This window comes from Amia ocellicauda, chromosome 12 (assembly GCF_036373705.1).
Source record: "Amia ocellicauda isolate fAmiCal2 chromosome 12, fAmiCal2.hap1, whole genome shotgun sequence".
In the NCBI taxonomy this organism is placed as follows: domain Eukaryota; kingdom Metazoa; phylum Chordata; class Actinopteri; order Amiiformes; family Amiidae; genus Amia; species Amia ocellicauda.
In genome coordinates this window covers 40,597,332-40,617,752 of record NC_089861.1, presented here as the reverse complement: position 1 = coordinate 40,617,752, position 20,421 = coordinate 40,597,332, and the positions used below count along the sequence as shown (strand labels likewise).

The window sequence follows — 20,421 nt, the reverse complement described above, 5'->3', positions numbered from 1 at the left end:
AGATAGGCAACAGCAAGACAACCCCAAAAAGGGAATGGTTTTGCAGGTGGTGGCCACAGACGATTGCTCTCTCCTTATCCTTCCTGACTGATTCTTCTCTAGTTTTGCCTTTTGCTAGTGTCCTTGTCACTACTGGAATTATGAGGTGCTCCCTGCAGCCCATTCAGGTTGCACAAGTAGTCCAGCTCCTCCAGTATGGCACATCCATACGTGCCGTCTGAAGAAAGTTTGCTGTGTCTCCCAGTACAGTCTCAAAAGCATGGAGGTGGGAGAGTTACGAATTATGCAATGTACGGTGAAGATCTTGAGGTTTCCTAGATTTTGATCACGGAGATCCGATGTGTGATTTAAGTGTTCCCGCAGTTTTCTTGATCAGTATATAATCTCGCGGTGGACGTATACATCCTCTCAGAATGGCCGAGTGGTCTAATTTGCCAGACTTAAGGTGTTGTTCCCTTGAAGAGTGTAGAAGGGTTTTCTGGTCTCCTGATGGAGGCGTGGGTTCAAATCCCACTCCTGACAGATTGATTTATAGCATCACCAATGCTAGGAATTGCAAAAGTGTTCTTTTCACACTTGTGTGTAATGCATTTTGCAGCCAAATTACATAAACATGAGGAAATGCCTGGCAGAGAGACTACTTTTGATGGCCGGTTAGCTCAGTTGGTTAGAGCGTGGTGCTAATAACGCCAAGGTCTTGGGTTCGATCCCCACATCGGCCAAGACCGATCGTAGGTGCTCATCCGTCTAGTTCGAGTCCTGTTTTTTGAATGTTTGACATGAAACTCCCTGAAGGCAAGCGTAGTAGTGCACTTAAGCAGTGGTAGGATCCACAAGACTTCATCAAGCCGTGTCAAAGTCGGCCATCTACATGCACACGGGAAAATGTCCTTTCGCCGCTTTGCTTTTCTCAGAACACTTCATTTGCATTCTGTCCTCTGATAGTTTCACCTCGAGGGCTCCTGCCAATTCCTTATTACACAGACTTGGAGAGGGAAGCAATGCCAGTGGCTTCAAGAATCAACGCAAGTTTCATGAATGGCACATCTAAGCCATGGTGCCAACCAGACATTGAGCTGTTGGTCACCTCGACTCGGTTGCATAAGTGTTGAAAGTCACGGATTCCCGCAATTCTGTGGCCGCATTCTCAAGGCTATCTTCTATAATACACCTCTCAAAAAAATAAGGGAACAAGTAATCATCACAGCATAATACCAAGTCAGTTACAGTTCAGGCATATTAATCTGTACAGTTAGGAAGCCTAAGCGGTTGTGAATCACTGTCTCTTGTTTTGGTGCAAATGAAAGTGACAGCAGGTGCACCGGAGATAGGCAACAGCAAGACAACCCCAAAAAGGGAATGGTTTTGCAGGTGGTGGCCACAGACGATTGCTCTCTCCTTATCCTTCCTGACTGATTCTTCTCTAGTTTTGCCTTTTGCTAGTGTCCTTGTCACTACTGGAATTATGAGGTGCTCCCTGCAGCCCATTCAGGTTGCACAGGTAGTCCAGCTCCTCCAGTATGGCACATCCATACGTGCCGTCTGAAGAAAGTTTGCTGTGTCTCCCAGTACAGTCTCAAAAGCATGGAGGTGGGAGAGTTACGAATTATGCAATGTACGGTGAAGATCTTGAGGTTTCCTAGATTTTGATCACGGAGATCCGATGTGTGATTTAAGTGTTCCCGCAGTTTTCTTGATCAGTATATAATCTCGCGGTGGACGTATACATCCTCTCAGAATGGCCGAGTGGTCTAATTTGCCAGACTTAAGGTGTTGTTCCCTTGAAGAGTGTAGAAGGGTTTTCTGGTCTCCTGATGGAGGCGTGGGTTCAAATCCCACTCCTGACAGATTGATTTATAGCATCACCAATGCTAGGAATTGCAAAAGTGTTCTTTTCACACTTGTGTGTAATGCATTTTGCAGCCAAATTACATAAACATGAGGAAATGCCTGGCAGAGAGACTCCTTTTGATGGCCGGTTAGCTCAGTTGGTTAGAGCGTGGTGCTAATAACGCCAAGGTCTTGGGTTTGATCCCCACATCGGCCAAGACCGATCGTAGGTGCTCATCCGTCTAGTTCGAGTCCTGTTTTTTGAATGTTTGACATGAAACTCCCTGAAGGCAAGCGTAGTAGTGCACTTAAGCAGTGGTAGGATCCACAAGACTTCATCAAGCCGTGTCAAAGTCGGCCATCTACATGCACACGGGAAAATGTCCTTTCGCCGCTTTGCTTTTCTCAGAACACTTCATTTGCATTCTGTCCTCTGATAGTTTCAACTCGTGGGCTCCTGCCAATTCCTTATTACACAGACTTGGAGAGGGAAGCAATGCCAGTGGCTTCAAGAATCAACGCAAGTTTCATGAATGGCACATCTAAGCCATGGTGCCAACCAGACATTGAGCTGTTGGTCACCTCGACTCGGTTGCATAAGTGTTGAAAGTCACGGATTCCCGCAATTCTGTGGCCGCATTCTCAAGGCTATCTTCTATAATACACCTCTCAAAAAAATAAGGGAACAAGTAATCATCACAGCATAATACCAAGTCAGTTACAGTTCAGGCATATTAATCTGTACAGTTCGGAAGCCTAAGCGGTTGTGAATCACTGTCTCTTGTTTTGGTGCAAATGAAAGTGACAGCAGGTGCACCGGAGATAGGCAACAGCAAGACAACCCCAAAAAGGGAATGGTTTTGCAGGTGGTGGCCACAGACGATTGCTCTCTCCTTATCCTTCCTGACTGATTCTTCTCTAGTTTTGCCTTTTGCTAGTGTCCTTGTCACTACTGGAATTATGAGGTGCTCCCTGCAGCCCATTCAGGTTGCACAGGTAGTCCAGCTCCTCCAGTATGGCACATCCATACGTGCCGTCTGAAGAAAGTTTGCTGTGTCTCCCAGTACAGTCTCAAAAGCATGGAGGTGGGAGAGTTACGAATTATGCAATGTACGGTGAAGATCTTGAGGTTTCCTAGATTTTGATCACGGAGATCCGATGTGTGATTTAAGTGTTCCCGCAGTTTTCTTGATCAGTATATAATCTCGCGGTGGACGTATACATCCTCTCAGAATGGCCGAGTGGTCTAATTTGCCAGACTTAAGGTGTTGTTCCCTTGAAGAGTGTAGAAGGGTTTTCTGGTCTCCTGATGGAGGCGTGGGTTCAAATCCCACTCCTGACAGATTGATTTATAGCATCACCAATGCTAGGAATTGCAAAAGTGTTCTTTTCACACTTGTGTGTAATGCATTTTGCAGCCAAATTACATAAACATGAGGAAATGCCTGGCAGAGAGACTCCTTTTGATGGCCGGTTAGGTCAGTTGGTTAGAGCGTGGTGCTAATAACGCCAAGGTCTTGGGTTCGATCCCCACATCGGCCAAGACCGATCGTAGGTGCTCATCCGTCTAGTTCGAGTCCTGTTTTTTGAATGTTTGACATGAAACTCCCTGAAGGCAAGCGTAGTAGTGCACTTAAGCAGTGGTAGGATCCACAAGACTTCATCAAGCCGTGTCAAAGTCGGCCATCTACATGCACACGGGAAAATGTCCTTTCGCCGCTTTGCTTTTCTCAGAACACTTCATTTGCATTCTGTCCTCTGATAGTTTCAACTCGTGGGCTCCTGCCAATTCCTTATTACACAGACTTGGAGAGGGAAGCAATGCCAGTGGCTTCAAGAATCAACGCAAGTTTCATGAATGGCACATCTAAGCCATGGTGCCAACCAGACATTGAGCTGTTGGTCACCTCGACTCGGTTGCATAAGTGTTGAAAGTCACGGATTCCCGCAATTCTGTGGCCGCATTCTCAAGGCTATCTTCTATAATACACCTCTCAAAAAAATAAGGGAACAAGTAATCATCACAGCATAATACCAAGTCAGTTACAGTTCAGGCATATTAATCTGTACAGTTCGGAAGCCTAAGCGGTTGTGAATCACTGTCTCTTGTTTTGGTGCAAATGAAAGTGACAGCAGGTGCACCGGAGATAGGCAACAGCAAGACAACCCCAAAAAGGGAATGGTTTTGCAGGTGGTGGCCACAGACGATTGCTCTCTCCTTATCCTTCCTGACTGATTCTTCTCTAGTTTTGCCTTTTGCTAGTGTCCTTGTCACTACTGGAATTATGAGGTGCTCCCTGCAGCCCATTCAGGTTGCACAGGTAGTCCAGCTCCTCCAGTATGGCACATCCATACGTGCCGTCTGAAGAAAGTTTGCTGTGTCTCCCAGTACAGTCTCAAAAGCATGGAGGTGGGAGAGTTACGAATTATGCAATGTACGGTGAAGATCTTGAGGTTTCCTAGATTTTGATCACGGAGATCCGATGTGTGATTTAAGTGTTCCCGCAGTTTTCTTGATCAGTATATAATCTCGCGGTGGACGTATACATCCTCTCAGAATGGCCGAGTGGTCTAATTTGCCAGACTTAAGGTGTTGTTCCCTTGAAGAGTGTAGAAGGGTTTTCTGGTCTCCTGATGGAGGCGTGGGTTCAAATCCCACTCCTGACAGATTGATTTATAGCATCCCTAATGCTAGGAATTGCAAAAGTGTTCTTTTCACACTTGTGTGTAATGCATTTTGCAGCCAAATTACATAAACATGAGGAAATGCCTGGCAGAGAGACTCCTTTTGATGGCCGGTTAGCTCAGTTGGTTAGAGCGTGGTGCTAATAACGCCAAGGTCTTGGGTTCGATCCCCACATCGGCCAAGACCGATCGTAGGTGCTCATCCGTCTAGTTCGAGTCCTGTTTTTTGAATGTTTGACATGAAACTCCCTGAAGGCAAGCGTAGTAGTGCACTTAAGCAGTGGTAGGATCCACAAGACTTCATCAAGCCGTGTCAAAGTCGGCCATCTACATGCACACGGGAAAATGTCCTTTCGCCGCTTTGCTTTTCTCAGAACACTTCATTTGCATTCTGTCCTCTGATAGTTTCAACTCGTGGGCTCCTGCCAATTCCTTATTACACAGACTTGGAGAGGGAAGCAATGCCAGTGGCTTCAAGAATCAACGCAAGTTTCATGAATGGCACATCTAAGCCATGGTGCCAACCAGACATTGAGCTGTTGGTCACCTCGACTCGGTTGCATAAGTGTTGAAAGTCACGGATTCCCGCAATTCTGTGGCCGCATTCTCAAGGCTATCTTCTATAATACACCTCTCAAAAAAATAAGGGAACAAGTAATCATCACAGCATAATACCAAGTCAGTTACAGTTCAGGCATATTAATCTGTACAGTTAGGAAGCCTAAGCGGTTGTGAATCACTGTCTCTTGTTTTGGTGCAAATGAAAGTGACAGCAGGTGCACCGGAGATAGGCAACAGCAAGACAACCCCAAAAAGGGAATGGTTTTGCAGGTGGTGGCCACAGACGATTGCTCTCTCCTTATCCTTCCTGACTGATTCTTCTCTAGTTTTGCCTTTTGCTAGTGTCCTTGTCACTACTGGAATTATGAGGTGCTCCCTGCAGCCCATTCAGGTTGCACAGGTAGTCCAGCTCCTCCAGTATGGCACATCCATACGTGCCGTCTGAAGAAAGTTTGCTGTGTCTCCCAGTACAGTCTCAAAAGCATGGAGGTGGGAGAGTTACGAATTATGCAATGTACGGTGAAGATCTTGAGGTTTCCTAGATTTTGATCACGGAGATCCGATGAGTGATTTAAGTGTTCCCGCAGTTTTCTTGATCAGTATATAATCTCGCGGTGGACGTATACATCCTCTCAGAATGGCCGAGTGGTCTAATTTGCCAGACTTAAGGTGTTGTTCCCTTGAAGAGTGTAGAAGGGTTTTCTGGTCTCCTGATGGAGGCGTGGGTTCAAATCCCACTCCTGACAGATTGATTTATAGCATCACCAATGCTAGGAATTGCAAAAGTGTTCTTTTCACACTTGTGTGTAATGCATTTTGCAGCCAAATTACATAAACATGAGGAAATGCCTGGCAGAGAGACTCCTTTTGATGGCCGGTTAGGTCAGTTGGTTAGAGCGTGGTGCTAATAACGACAAGGTCTTGGGTTTGATCCCCACATCGGCCAAGACCGATCGTAGGTGCTCATCCGTCTAGTTCGAGTCCTGTTTTTTGAATGTTTGACATGAAACTCCCTGAAGGCAAGCGTAGTAGTGCACTTAAGCAGTGGTAGGATCCACAAGACTTCATCAAGCCGTGTCAAAGTCGGCCATCTACATGCACACGGGAAAATGTCCTTTCGCCGCTTTGCTTTTCTCAGAACACTTCATTTGCATTCTGTCCTCTGATAGTTTCAACTCGTGGGCTCCTGCCAATTCCTTATTACACAGACTTGGAGAGGGAAGCAATGCCAGTGGCTTCAAGAATCAACGCAAGTTTCATGAATGGCACATCTAAGCCATGGTGCCAACCAGACATTGAGCTGTTGGTCACCTCGACTCGGTTGCATAAGTGTTGAAAGTCACGGATTCCCGCAATTCTGTGGCCGCATTCTCAAGGCTATCTTCTATAATACACCTCTCAAAAAAATAAGGGAACAAGTAATCATCACAGCATAATACCAAGTCAGTTACAGTTCAGGCATATTAATCTGTACAGTTCGGAAGCCTAAGCGGTTGTGAATCACTGTCTCTTGTTTTGGTGCAAATGAAAGTGACAGCAGGTGCACCGGAGATAGGCAACAGCAAGACAACCCCAAAAAGGGAATGGTTTTGCAGGTGGTGGCCACAGACGATTGCTCTCTCCTTATCCTTCCTGACTGATTCTTCTCTAGTTTTGCCTTTTGCTAGTGTCCTTGTCACTACTGGAATTATGAGGTGCTCCCTGCAGCCCATTCAGGTTGCACAGGTAGTCCAGCTCCTCCAGTATGGCACATCCATACGTGCCGTCTGAAGAAAGTTTGCTGTGTCTCCCAGTACAGTCTCAAAAGCATGGAGGTGGGAGAGTTACGAATTATGCAATGTACGGTGAAGATCTTGAGGTTTCCTAGATTTTGATCACGGAGATCCGATGTGTGATTTAAGTGTTCCCGCAGTTTTCTTGATCAGTATATAATCTCGCGGTGGACGTATACATCCTCTCAGAATGGCCGAGTGGTCTAATTTGCCAGACTTAAGGTGTTGTTCCCTTGAAGAGTGTAGAAGGGTTTTCTGGTCTCCTGATGGAGGCGTGGGTTCAAATCCCACTACTGACAGATTGATTTATAGCATCACCAATGCTAGGAATTGCAAAAGTGTTCTTTTCACACTTGTGTGTAATGCATTTTGCAGCCAAATTACATAAACATGAGGAAATGCCTGGCAGAGAGACTCCTTTTGATGGCCGGTTAGCTCAGTTGGTTAGAGCGTGGTGCTAATAACGCCAAGGTCTTGGGTTCGATCCCCACATCGGCCAAGACCGATCGTAGGTGCTCATCCGTCTAGTTCGAGTCCTGTTTTTTGAATGTTTGACATGAAACTCCCTGAAGGCAAGCGTAGTAGTGCACTTAAGCAGTGGTAGGATCCACAAGACTTCATCAAGCCGTGTCAAAGTCGGCCATCTACATGCACACGGGAAAATGTCCTTTCGCCGCTTTGCTTTTCTCAGAACACTTCATTTGCATTCTGTCCTCTGATAGTTTCAACTCGTGGGCTCCTGCCAATTCCTTATTACACAGACTTGGAGAGGGAAGCAATGCCAGTGGCTTCAAGAATCAACGCAAGTTTCATGAATGGCACATCTAAGCCATGGTGCCAACCAGACATTGAGCTGTTGGTCACCTCGACTCGGTTGCATAAGTGTTGAAAGTCACGGATTCCCGCAATTCTGTGGCCGCATTCTCAAGGCTATCTTCTATAATACACCTCTCAAAAAAATAAGGGAACAAGTAATCATCACAGCATAATACCAAGTCAGTTACAGTTCAGGCATATTAATCTGTACAGTTCGGAAGCCTAAGCGGTTGTGAATCACTGTCTCTTGTTTTGGTGCAAATGAAAGTGACAGCAGGTGCACCGGAGATAGGCAACAGCAAGACAACCCCAAAAAGGGAATGGTTTTGCAGGTGGTGGCCACAGACGATTGCTCTCTCCTTATCCTTCCTGACTGATTCTTCTCTAGTTTTGCCTTTTGCTAGTGTCCTTGTCACTACTGGAATTATGAGGTGCTCCCTGCAGCCCATTCAGGTTGCACAGGTAGTCCAGCTCCTCCAGTATGGCACATCCATACGTGCCGTCTGAAGAAAGTTTGCTGTGTCTCCCAGTACAGTCTCAAAAGCATGGAGGTGGGAGAGTTACGAATTATGCAATGTACGGTGAAGATCTTGAGGTTTCCTAGATTTTGATCACGGAGATCCGATGTGTGATTTAAGTGTTCCCGCAGTTTTCTTGATCAGTATATAATCTCGCGGTGGACGTATACATCCTCTCAGAATGGCCGAGTGGTCTAATTTGCCAGACTTAAGGTGTTGTTCCCTTGAAGAGTGTAGAAGGGTTTTCTGGTCTCCTGATGGAGGCGTGGGTTCAAATCCCACTCCTGACAGATTGATTTATAGCATCACCAATGCTAGGAATTGCAAAAGTGTTCTTTTCACACTTGTGTGTAATGCATTTTGCAGCCAAATTACATAAACATGAGGAAATGCCTGGCAGAGAGACTCCTTTTGATGGCCGGTTAGCTCAGTTGGTTAGAGCGTGGTGCTAATAACGCCAAGGTCTTGGGTTCGATCCCCACATCGGCCAAGACCGATCGTAGGTGCTCATCCGTCTAGTTCGAGTCCTGTTTTTTGAATGTTTGACATGAAACTCCCTGAAGGCAAGCGTAGTAGTGCACTTAAGCAGTGGTAGGATCCACAAGACTTCATCAAGCCGTGTCAAAGTCGGCCATCTACATGCACACGGGAAAATGTCCTTTCGCCGCTTTGCTTTTCTCAGAACACTTCATTTGCATTCTGTCCTCTGATAGTTTCAACTCGTGGGCTCCTGCCAATTCCTTATTACACAGACTTGGAGAGGGAAGCAATGCCAGTGGCTTCAAGAATCAACGCAAGTTTCATGAATGGCACATCTAAGCCATGGTGCCAACCAGACATTGAGCTGTTGGTCACCTCGACTCGGTTGCATAAGTGTTGAAAGTCACGGATTCCCGCAATTCTGTGGCCGCATTCTCAAGGCTATCTTCTATAATACACCTCTCAAAAAAATAAGGGAACAAGTAATCATCACAGCATAATACCAAGTCAGTTACAGTTCAGGCATATTAATCTGTACAGTTCGGAAGCCTAAGCGGTTGTGAATCACTGTCTCTTGTTTTGGTGCAAATGAAAGTGACAGCAGGTGCACCGGAGATAGGCAACAGCAAGACAACCCCAAAAAGGGAATGGTTTTGCAGGTGGTGGCCACAGACGATTGCTCTCTCCTTATCCTTCCTGACTGATTCTTCTCTAGTTTTGCCTTTTGCTAGTGTCCTTGTCACTACTGGAATTATGAGGTGCTCCCTGCAGCCCATTCAGGTTGCACAGGTAGTCCAGCTCCTCCAGTATGGCACATCCATACGTGCCGTCTGAAGAAAGTTTGCTGTGTCTCCCAGTACAGTCTCAAAAGCATGGAGGTGGGAGAGTTACGAATTATGCAATGTACGGTGAAGATCTTGAGGTTTCCTAGATTTTGATCACGGAGATCCGATGTGTGATTTAAGTGTTCCCGCAGTTTTCTTGATCAGTATATAATCTCGCGGTGGACGTATACATCCTCTCAGAATGGCCGAGTGGTCTAATTTGCCAGACTTAAGGTGTTGTTCCCTTGAAGAGTGTAGAAGGGTTTTCTGGTCTCCTGATGGAGGCGTGGGTTCAAATCCCACTCCTGACAGATTGATTTATAGCATCACCAATGCTAGGAATTGCAAAAGTGTTCTTTTCACACTTGTGTGTAATGCATTTTGCAGCCAAATTACATAAACATGAGGAAATGCCTGGCAGAGAGACTCCTTTTGATGGCCGGTTAGCTCAGTTGGTTAGAGCGTGGTGCTAATAACGCCAAGGTCTTGGGTTCGATCCCCACATCGGCCAAGACCGATCGTAGGTGCTCATCCGTCTAGTTCGAGTCCTGTTTTTTGAATGTTTGACATGAAACTCCCTGAAGGCAAGCGTAGTAGTGCACTTAAGCAGTGGTAGGATCCACAAGACTTCATCAAGCCGTGTCAAAGTCGGCCATCTACATGCACACGGGAAAATGTCCTTTCGCCGCTTTGCTTTTCTCAGAACACTTCATTTGCATTCTGTCCTCTGATAGTTTCAACTCGTGGGCTCCTGCCAATTCCTTATTACACAGACTTGGAGAGGGAAGCAATGCCAGTGGCTTCAAGAATCAACGCAAGTTTCATGAATGGCACATCTAAGCCATGGTGCCAACCAGACATTGAGCTGTTGGTCACCTCGACTCGGTTGCATAAGTGTTGAAAGTCACGGATTCCCGCAATTCTGTGGCCGCATTCTCAAGGCTATCTTCTATAATACACCTCTCAAAAAAATAAGGGAACAAGTAATCATCACAGCATAATACCAAGTCAGTTACAGTTCAGGCATATTAATCTGTACAGTTCGGAAGCCTAAGCGGTTGTGAATCACTGTCTGTTGTTTTGGTGCAAATGAAAGTGACAGCAGGTGCACCGGAGATAGGCAACAGCAAGACAACCCCAAAAAGGGAATGGTTTTGCAGGTGGTGGCCACAGACGATTGCTCTCTCCTTATCCTTCCTGACTGATTCTTCTCTAGTTTTGCCTTTTGCTAGTGTCCTTGTCACTACTGGAATTATGAGGTGCTCCCTGCAGCCCATTCAGGTTGCACAGGTAGTCCAGCTCCTCCAGTATGGCACATCCATACGTGCCGTCTGAAGAAAGTTTGCTGTGTCTCCCAGTACAGTCTCAAAAGCATGGAGGTGGGAGAGTTACGAATTATGCAATGTACGGTGAAGATCTTGAGGTTTCCTAGATTTTGATCACGGAGATCCGATGTGTGATTTAAGTGTTCCCGCAGTTTTCTTGATCAGTATATAATCTCGCGGTGGACGTATACATCCTCTCAGAATGGCCGAGTGGTCTAATTTGCCAGACTTAAGGTGTTGTTCCCTTGAAGAGTGTAGAAGGGTTTTCTGGTCTCCTGATGGAGGCGTGGGTTCAAATCCCACTCCTGACAGATTGATTTATAGCATCCCCAATGCTAGGAATTGCAAAAGTGTTCTTTTCACACTTGTGTGTAATGCATTTTGCAGCCAAATTACATAAACATGAGGAAATGCCTGGCAGAGAGACTCCTTTTGATGGCCGGTTAGCTCAGTTGGTTAGAGCGTGGTGCTAATAACGCCAAGGTCTTGGGTTCGATCCCCACATCGGCCAAGACCGATCGTAGGTGCTCATCCGTCTAGTTCGAGTCCTGTTTTTTGAATGTTTGACATGAAACTCCCTGAAGGCAAGCGTAGTAGTGCACTTAAGCAGTGGTAGGATCCACAAGACTTCATCAAGCCGTGTCAAAGTCGGCCATCTACATGCACACGGGAAAATGTCCTTTCGCCGCTTTGCTTTTCTCAGAACACTTCATTTGCATTCTGTCCTCTGATAGTTTCAACTCGTGGGCTCCTGCCAATTCCTTATTACACAGACTTGGAGAGGGAAGCAATGCCAGTGGCTTCAAGAATCAACGCAAGTTTCATGAATGGCACATCTAAGCCATGGTGCCAACCAGACATTGAGCTGTTGGTCACCTCGACTCGGTTGCATAAGTGTTGAAAGTCACGGATTCCCGCAATTCTGTGGCCGCATTCTCAAGGCTATCTTCTATAATACACCTCTCAAAAAAATAAGGGAACAAGTAATCATCACAGCATAATACCAAGTCAGTTACAGTTCAGGCATATTAATCTGTACAGTTAGGAAGCCTAAGCGGTTGTGAATCACTGTCTCTTGTTTTGGTGCAAATGAAAGTGACAGCAGGTGCACCGGAGATAGGCAACAGCAAGACAACCCCAAAAAGGGAATGGTTTTGCAGGTGGTGGCCACAGACGATTGCTCTCTCCTTATCCTTCCTGACTGATTCTTCTCTAGTTTTGCCTTTTGCTAGTGTCCTTGTCACTACTGGAATTATGAGGTGCTCCCTGCAGCCCATTCAGGTTGCACAGGTAGTCCAGCTCCTCCAGTATGGCACATCCATACGTGCCGTCTGAAGAAAGTTTGCTGTGTCTCCCAATACAGTCTCAAAAGCATGGAGGTGGGAGAGTTACGAATTATGCAATGTATGGTGAAGATCTTGAGGTTTCCTAGATTTTGATCACGGAGATCCGATGAGTGATTTAAGTGTTCCCGCAGTTTTCTTGATCAGTATATAATCTCGCGGTGGACGTATACATCCTCTCAGAATGGCCGAGTGGTCTAATTTGCCAGACTTAAGGTGTTGTTCCCTTGAAGAGTGTAGAAGGGTTTTCTGGTCTCCTGATGGAGGCGTGGGTTCAAATCCCACTCCTGACAGATTGATTTATAGCATCACCAATGCTAGGAATTGCAAAAGTATTCTTTTCACACATGTTTGTAATGCATTTTGCAGCCAAATTACATAAACATGAGGAAATGCCTGTCTGAGAGACTCCTTCTGATGGCCGGTTAGCTAGGTTGGTTAGAGCGTGGTGCTAATAACGCCAAGGTCTTGGGTTCGATCCCCACATCGGCCAAGACCGATCTTAGGTGCTCATCCGTCTAGTTGGAGTCCTGTTTTTTGAATGTTTGACATGAAACTCCCTGAAGGCAAGCGTAGTAGTGCACTTAAGCAGTGGTAGGATCCACAAGACTTCATCAAGCCGTGTCAAAGTCGGCCATCTACATGCACACGGGAAAATGTCCTTTCGCCGCTTTGCTTTTCTCAGAACACTTCATTTGCATTCTGTCCTCTGATAGTTTCACCTCGTGGGCTCCTGCCAATTCCTTATTACACAGACTTGGAGAGGGAAGCAATGCCAGTGGCTTCAAGAATCAACGCAAGTTTCATGAATGGCACATCTAAGCCATGGTGCCAACCAGACATTGAGCTGTTGGTCACCTCGACTCGGTTGCATAAGTGTTGAAAGTCACGGATTCCCGCAATTCTGTGGCCGCATTCTCAAGGCTATCTTCTATAATACACCTCTCAAAAAAATAAGGGAACAAGTAATCATCACAGCATAATACCAAGTCAGTTACAGTTCAGGCATATTAATCTGTACAGTTAGGAAGCCTAAGCGGTAGTGAATCACTGTCTCTTGTTTTGGTGCAAATGAAAGTGACAGCAGGTGCACCGGAGATAGGCAACAGCAAGACAACCCCAAAAAGGGAATGGTTTTGCAGGTGGTGGCCACAGACGATTGCTCTCTCCTTATCCTTCCTGACTGATTCTTCTCTAGTTTTGCCTTTTGCTAGTGTCCTTGTCACTACTGGAATTATGAGGTGCTCCCTGCAGCCCATTCAGGTTGCACAGGTAGTCCAGCTCCTCCAGTATGGCACATCCATACGTGCCGTCTGAAGAAAGTTTGCTGTGTCTCCCAGTACAGTCTCAAAAGCATGGAGGTGGGAGAGTTACGAATTATGCAATGTACGGTGAAGATCTTGAGGTTTCCTAGATTTTGATCACGGAGATCCGATGTGTGATTTAAGTGTTCCCACAGTTTTCTTGATCAGTATATAATCTCGCGGTGGACGTATACATCCTCTCAGAATGGCCGAGTGGTCTAATTTGCCAGACTTAAGGTGTTGTTCCCTTGAAGAGTGTAGAAGGGTTTTCTGGTCTCCTGATGGAGGCGTGGGTTCAAATCCCACTCCTGACAGATTGATTTATAGCATCACCAATGCTAGGAATTGCAAAAGTGTTCTTTTCACACTTGTGTGTAATGCATTTTGCAGCCAAATTACATAAACATGAGGAAATGCCTGGCAGAGAGACTCCTTTTGATGGCCGGTTAGCTCAGTTGGTTAGAGCGTGGTGCTAATAACGCCAAGGTCTTGGGTTCGATCCCCACATCGGCCAAGACCGATCGTAGGTGCTCATCCGTCTAGTTCGAGTCCTGTTTTTTGAATGTTTGACATGAAACTCCCTGAAGGCAAGCGTAGTAGTGCACTTAAGCAGTGGTAGGATCCACAAGACTTCATCAAGCCGTGTCAAAGTCGGCCATCTACATGCACACGGGAAAATGTCCTTTCGCCGCTTTGCTTTTCTCAGAACACTTCATTTGCATTCTGTCCTCTGATAGTTTCAACTCGTGGGCTCCTGCCAATTCCTTATTACACAGACTTGGAGAGGGAAGCAATGCCAGTGGCTTCAAGAATCAACGCAAGTTTCATGAATGGCACATCTAAGCCATGGTGCCAACCAGACATTGAGCTGTTGGTCACCTCGACTCGGTTGCATAAGTGTTGAAAGTCACGGATTCCCGCAATTCTGTGGCCGCATTCTCAAGGCTATCTTCTATAATACACCTCTCAAAAAAATAAGGGAACAAGTAATCATCACAGCATAATACCAAGTCAGTTACAGTTCAGGCATATTAATCTGTACAGTTAGGAAGCCTAAGCGGTTGTGAATCACTGTCTCTTGTTTTGGTGCAAATGAAAGTGACAGCAGGTGCACCGGAGATAGGCAACAGCAAGACAACCCCAAAAAGGGAATGGTTTTGCAGGTGGTGGCCACAGACGATTGCTCTCTCCTTATCCTTCCTGACTGATTCTTCTCTAGTTTTGCCTTTTGCTAGTGTCCTTGTCACTACTGGAATTATGAGGTGCTCCTTGCAGCCCATTCAGGTTGCACAGGTAGTCCAGCTCCTCCAGTATGGCACATCCATACGTGCCGTCTGAAGAAAGTTTGCTGTGTCTCCCAGTACAGTCTCAAAAGCATGGAGGTGGGAGAGTTACGAATTATGCAATGTACGGTGAAGATCTTGAGGTTTCCTAGATTTTGATCACGGAGATCCGATGTGTGATTTAAGTGTTCCCGCAGTTTTCTTGATCAGTATATAATCTCGCGGTGGACGTATACATCCTCTCAGAATGGCCGAGTGGTCTAATTTGCCAGACTTAAGGTGTTGTTCCCTTGAAGAGTGTAGAAGGGTTTTCTGGTCTCCTGATGGAGGCGTGGGTTCAAATCCCACTCCTGACAGATTGATTTATAGCATCACCAATGCTAGGAATTGCAAAAGTGTTCTTTTCACACTTGTGTGTAATGCATTTTGCAGCCAAATTACATAAACATGAGGAAATGCCTGGAAGAGAGACTCCTTTTGATGGCCGGTTAGCTCAGTTGGTTAGAGCGTGGTGCTAATAACGCCAAGGTCTTGGGTTCGATCCCCACATCGGCCAAGACCGATCGTAGGTGCTCATCCGTCTAGTTCGAGTCCTGTTTTTTGAATGTTTGACATGAAACTCCCTGAAGGCAAGCGTAGTAGTGCACTTAAGCAGTGGTAGGATCCACAAGACTTCATCAAGCCGTGTCAAAGTCGGCCATCTACATGCACACGGGAAAATGTCCTTTCGCCGCTTTGCTTTTCTCAGAACACTTCATTTGCATTCTGTCCTCTGATAGTTTCAACTCGTGGGCTCCTGCCAATTCCTTATTACACAGACTTGGAGAGGGAAGCAATGCCAGTGGCTTCAAGAATCAACGCAAGTTTCATGAATGGCACATCTAAGCCATGGTGCCAACCAGACATTGAGCTGTTGGTCACCTCGACTCGGTTGCATAAGTGTTGAAAGTCACGGATTCCCGCAATTCTGTGGCCGCATTCTCAAGGCTATCTTCTATAATACACCTCTCAAAAAAATAAGGGAACAAGTAATCATCACAGCATAATACCAAGTCAGTTACAGTTCAGGCATATTTATCTGTACAGTTAGGAAGCCTAAGCGGTTGTGAATCACTGTCTCTTGTTTTGGTGCAAATGAAAGTGACAGCAGGTGCACCGGAGATAGGCAACAGCAAGACAACCCCAAAAAGGGAATGGTTTTGCAGGTGGTGGCCACAGACGATTGCTCTCTCCTTATCCTTCCTGACTGATTCTTCTCTAGTTTTGCCTTTTGCTAGTGTCCTTGTCACTACTGGAATTATGAGGTGCTCCCTGCAGCCCATTCAGGTTGCACAGGTAGTCCAGCTCCTCCAGTATGGCACATTCATCCGTGCTATCAGAAGAACCAGAAGGACCAGTATCTGCTTTTTTTTGCGAGGAGGAACAGGAGGAGCATTGCCTGAGCCCTCCAAAATGACCTCCAGCGGTCTACTGGTGCGCATGTTTCTGAATAAACTGTCAGAAACAGACTCTATGAGGGTGGCACGAGGGCCCGTCATCCTCTAGTGGGACCTGTGCTCACAGCCCAGCACCGTGCAGCTCGATTGGTATTCGTGAAAAAGTCTGGAGGCACCGTGGTGAACGTTATTCTGTCTGCAACATCATCCAGCATGATCGGTTTGGCTGCTGGTTTGGAGAGAAACACAAAGTGCCCTCTGTGTATTCACTATGCAACCATCAACAACTCTGACCTGGTCATATATATGTCCCAGGGCATCATCCTGTGTCTGGTCCATAGCGAAATCGGATACCCGGTTGAAGGCGGGATCCAGTGTCGGGCCTTCCACTGGAAGAAGGAGAGAGGAGGTGAGTCCCAGAACTCGTTCCTTCCCCTGGGTCCAACAGGGTACTGTTGGCTGCTACACGACTGGAGTCAGAGGGAAGGCTGTCCCTGCCCCTCTCATCACCTGCAGTCACTAATGGTGATCGGTCCCCAGAGACATGTCCCAATTGTGCCCCAGCCAAATCAGACAATGAGAGCCTAGGATCTTTAATATTGGACAGAAATTCAGAGCCTCTGGGTTGTCCTCCGGTCCCAACTTTGGAATCTGCAGACCTGCCCAAGCCGGGTTTGCTGCGGCCACAGCAGGGTTAGGTGCAGGAGCTGGTACTTGAAGTTGCTGGACAAGCGTCTCGAGAGTTTGTTGTTTTTGAGCCTGCAGCTTCACCACTGGGGCCAACAACTGTTCCACTGGAGACGCCTCCATAGCTGTCCTTCCGGGTACAGAGTTCAGGGTAAGTATGTCACAAAGCTTCCCCACATTGGCCACCAAATGTAAATGCCGGACACAATAAACGGAGAGAGTCTCGGGTTCCGGCGGTGTCCGAGCTTTATTGGGGTTCACAATAGTCCAACAGAAAAAAACACAAAAAGGGGAAAACAAGGCAAAACCAGCACACAAGACATCCACACAAACAGGGTGCTCCGGGCAGTCACAATAAAGTCTCCCTCGGGGAAGGAGAGGGATTAAATAGATGAAGCACACCTGCCAATGACGTCACAGTCGCCTCAGTGATCATTGCCTGCAGCCGTGAGCTCACAAGCTGTCTGCGAAGCAGCGGACAACACGGCTGCAACACATGAGCACCTAATTAGTGTGCGTCAGCAGCAGCCATGCCGTGACAGACAGTGTCCTGCCAAAATCACAATAAGATGTATAAAAGTACAGAAAAACAAAATGTAATAAACTATAAATGATCTTTAATACATAGAACTAAAGAAAATAGGTTTAGTGTTTACAGATTCCTTTTTGGAAATACAATGACATGCATTACAAATGAGTATTTACATTTTATTTACAGCTGGTGCTCATGTGTCACTGTGCCCCTCAGGCTGTGGCAGGCGGTGACATATTGGGCAGCCAGGGAGGCTGTGTGTCCCTCCTCCAGGAGGACTGACCATTTTTATTTTTTCTCAGTTTTGTCAAAGGTAGGGTGGCATTCATTATTTTGTTAAGGAATGTGTCCCTTATTTTGGGCATATTTATTGCATTGCAGGAGGAAGTGCAACTCTCTCTCTCTGTCTCTTTCTCTCTCTGTGTGCGTCCGTCTGTCACTGGAGGCGTTTGTCGTCCCCGTCCAGTGACACCCTCTTAACTCCCCCGGCCCCCTGGAGCGTGACCTACAGCCGAAGGGAGCGCCTGAGGGCTGGTTGGAAGCATCTTGGACTCGGGTTCCTCTTCATCACCAGAAGGGGGAGCCGGAGTAGATTCCTGCAGAGATTGACACTTGTTTTTTTGTTTCAGCAGAAACAGTGCGGAGGCGACCCAAATCCTGCTGGGGGGAGGTGTTTAAAAAAAAAAAGTTTTATCTTCTTCATAATGACATTATCCTTCAAGAAAAGACAAAGGGCATCAGATGATCAATACGTTAATACATCTCTTATAATCTCTCTTTAAAATACCAACTATTACAATGTTAACCATACATAAACAAAACAACCTATGCTTTTGTTTTTAATGTTGCTAGATCTCACAGTGATAAAATAAGGAAGATATGGTTTAACCAAAAAAGTTGATAAAACATTTCTTGGCAGAGCGCAAACAGAGGACATGTAAATAGGCTGACATTAAATTAAAGATAAGATTCTAAATAAGCTATCTTTTCTCTTCAGTCATGATGAGGAAAAATTGATAACTTGAATAATTTCATTCAGAATGACAAAGTTGCTCAATGTAAGCGCATTTTTCAGAGTAACGTTAGCACAGCTTCCTACAAATTGTCTGATAGATAAGATTAAAAAAGAAATCAGCTATCGGCTATGTTACAAATGAGAATTATACTATTAATATTGTACATTTATGATCATTATGTTTGTAGTTTGGATATGTCGATAATATATTTGACAGTAAATGGGTTTTATACGGTGTGTCCAAAAAAACTAAACAAAAACCCATCCCAATTTGCGTTACGTGATCGGGACCACTCCGTGGACCACAGTGCCGAGGTCCGGACCACTCAGTCGCTGTGGTCCAGACCTTGGACCAAAAAATGTTACAACCCCTACTGCTCCGCTGTGTCAGTTGTTTCTGTAACTGAATCACAAAACTGGGTTTTGATGTGCTCCCCACGTGCGTGTTTACAACGTCACTGAAGAAAAAAAACATCGAATCTGGAACACTGACGAGAATTGGAAGAAGCCGTGGCTGTGGCTAACTGTGTCTGTGAGTAGTATAGATGGCAGCATCACTTATTTTGACAGCCGGAAGTCCCGCCCTCCCTATGTACCTTTGAACTGGAACTCCTCTCTCCTTCCCAGCACCCCCCTGGGTTACTCTTTGACCCTCCCTCCTTATGTACCATTGAACCGGAACTCCTCTCTCCTTCCCAGCACCCCCCTGGGTTACCATTTGACCCTCCCTTGTCAGCCATCTTGGATGATATCGGCCATTTTGACTGATATCGGCCATTTGTAAGGTCATAGGTCATCTGGTAAGATGGTAGCCATTTTGTTAGGGTGACATCCATCATGGTGAATGTCCAAGGGCACCTCACACTGCTGGTGTGGAGGTGTAATGTTTAATAGCATAAACTGTGTTTTTAAGGTTATATTGTTTTATGATACTGTTTAAGTAAATAAAAAGAGAATAAGAAAAGTTTTAAATACATATATATATTTAAAGTTATATTGTTTTATGCTACTATTTTAGTAAATAAAAAGAGAATAAAAGTTTTAAATACAGATATATATATAATCAATAGGTTATATTGTTTTATGATACTGTTTTAGTAAATAAAAAGAGTATAAGAAAAGAAAAGTTTTATATTTTATTTTAGGTTATAATGTTTTATGATTTGTTTTAGTAAATTAAAAAATAAGAAAAATAAAAGTTGTATATACACTCACCTAAAGGATTATTAGGAACACCATACTAATACTGTGTTTGACTCCCTTTCGCCTTCAGAACTGCCTTAATTCTATGTGGCATTGATTCAACAAGGTGCTGAAAGCATTCATTAGAAATGTTGGCCCATATTGATAGGATAGCATCTTGCAGTTGATGGAGATTTGTGGGATGCACATCCAGGGCACGAAGCTCCCGTTCCACCACATCCCAAAGATGCTCTATTGGGTTGAGATCTGGTGACTGTGGGGGCCAGTTTAGTACAGTGAACTCATTGTCATGTTCAAGAAACCAATTTGAAATGATTCGACCTTTGTGACATGGTGCATTATCCTGCTGGAAGTAGCCATCAGAGGATGGGTACATGGTGGTCATAAAGGGATGGACATGGTCAGAAACAATGCTCAGGTAGGCCGTGGCATTTAAACGATGCCCAATTGGCACTAAGGGGCCTAAAGTGTGCCAAGAAAACATCCCCCACACCATTACACCACCACCAGCAGCCTGCACAGTGGTAACAAGGCATGATGGATCCATGTTCTCATTCTGTTTACGCCAAATTCTGACTCTACCATCTGAATGTCTCAACAGAAATCGAGACTCATCAGACCAGGCAACATTTTTCCAGTCTTCAACTGTCCAATTTTGGTGAGCTTGTGCAAATTGTAGCCTCTTTTTCCTATTTGTAGTGGAGATGAGTGGTACCCGGTGGGGTCTTCTGCTGTTGTAGCCCATCCGCCTCAAGGTTGTACGTGTTGTGGCTTCACAAATGCTTTGCTGCATACCTCGGTTGTAAC

At 45.6% G+C, this 20,421-nt stretch overlaps 12 non-coding genes across 12 annotated transcripts; all 12 read left to right on the top strand.

The window, feature by feature from the left end:
• The first annotated feature begins 648 nt into the window (after positions 1-648).
• On the top strand, positions 649-722 carry trnai-aau (transfer RNA isoleucine (anticodon AAU)). Its single transcript has one exon. It is a non-coding gene; the product is annotated as a tRNA-Ile (tRNA).
• Positions 723-1,973: 1,251 nt separating this feature from the next.
• On the top strand, positions 1,974-2,047 carry trnai-aau (transfer RNA isoleucine (anticodon AAU)). Its single transcript has one exon. It is a non-coding gene; the product is annotated as a tRNA-Ile (tRNA).
• A 1,251-nt stretch (positions 2,048-3,298) lies between these two features.
• Positions 3,299-3,372, top strand: trnai-aau (transfer RNA isoleucine (anticodon AAU)). Its single transcript has one exon. It is a non-coding gene; the product is annotated as a tRNA-Ile (tRNA).
• A 1,251-nt stretch (positions 3,373-4,623) lies between these two features.
• On the top strand, positions 4,624-4,697 carry trnai-aau (transfer RNA isoleucine (anticodon AAU)). Its single transcript has one exon. It is a non-coding gene; the product is annotated as a tRNA-Ile (tRNA).
• Positions 4,698-5,948: 1,251 nt separating this feature from the next.
• On the top strand, positions 5,949-6,022 carry trnai-aau (transfer RNA isoleucine (anticodon AAU)). Its single transcript has one exon. It is a non-coding gene; the product is annotated as a tRNA-Ile (tRNA).
• A 1,251-nt stretch (positions 6,023-7,273) lies between these two features.
• trnai-aau (transfer RNA isoleucine (anticodon AAU)) lies at positions 7,274-7,347 on the top strand. The gene has a single exon. It is a non-coding gene; the product is annotated as a tRNA-Ile (tRNA).
• A 1,251-nt stretch (positions 7,348-8,598) lies between these two features.
• trnai-aau (transfer RNA isoleucine (anticodon AAU)) lies at positions 8,599-8,672 on the top strand. The gene has a single exon. It is a non-coding gene; the product is annotated as a tRNA-Ile (tRNA).
• Positions 8,673-9,923: 1,251 nt separating this feature from the next.
• On the top strand, positions 9,924-9,997 carry trnai-aau (transfer RNA isoleucine (anticodon AAU)). Its single transcript has one exon. It is a non-coding gene; the product is annotated as a tRNA-Ile (tRNA).
• Positions 9,998-11,248: 1,251 nt separating this feature from the next.
• On the top strand, positions 11,249-11,322 carry trnai-aau (transfer RNA isoleucine (anticodon AAU)). The gene has a single exon. It is a non-coding gene; the product is annotated as a tRNA-Ile (tRNA).
• A 1,251-nt stretch (positions 11,323-12,573) lies between these two features.
• trnai-aau (transfer RNA isoleucine (anticodon AAU)) lies at positions 12,574-12,647 on the top strand. Its single transcript has one exon. It is a non-coding gene; the product is annotated as a tRNA-Ile (tRNA).
• Positions 12,648-13,898: 1,251 nt separating this feature from the next.
• trnai-aau (transfer RNA isoleucine (anticodon AAU)) lies at positions 13,899-13,972 on the top strand. The gene has a single exon. It is a non-coding gene; the product is annotated as a tRNA-Ile (tRNA).
• Positions 13,973-15,223: 1,251 nt separating this feature from the next.
• Positions 15,224-15,297, top strand: trnai-aau (transfer RNA isoleucine (anticodon AAU)). The gene has a single exon. It is a non-coding gene; the product is annotated as a tRNA-Ile (tRNA).
• Positions 15,298-20,421: the final 5,124 nt, after the last annotated feature.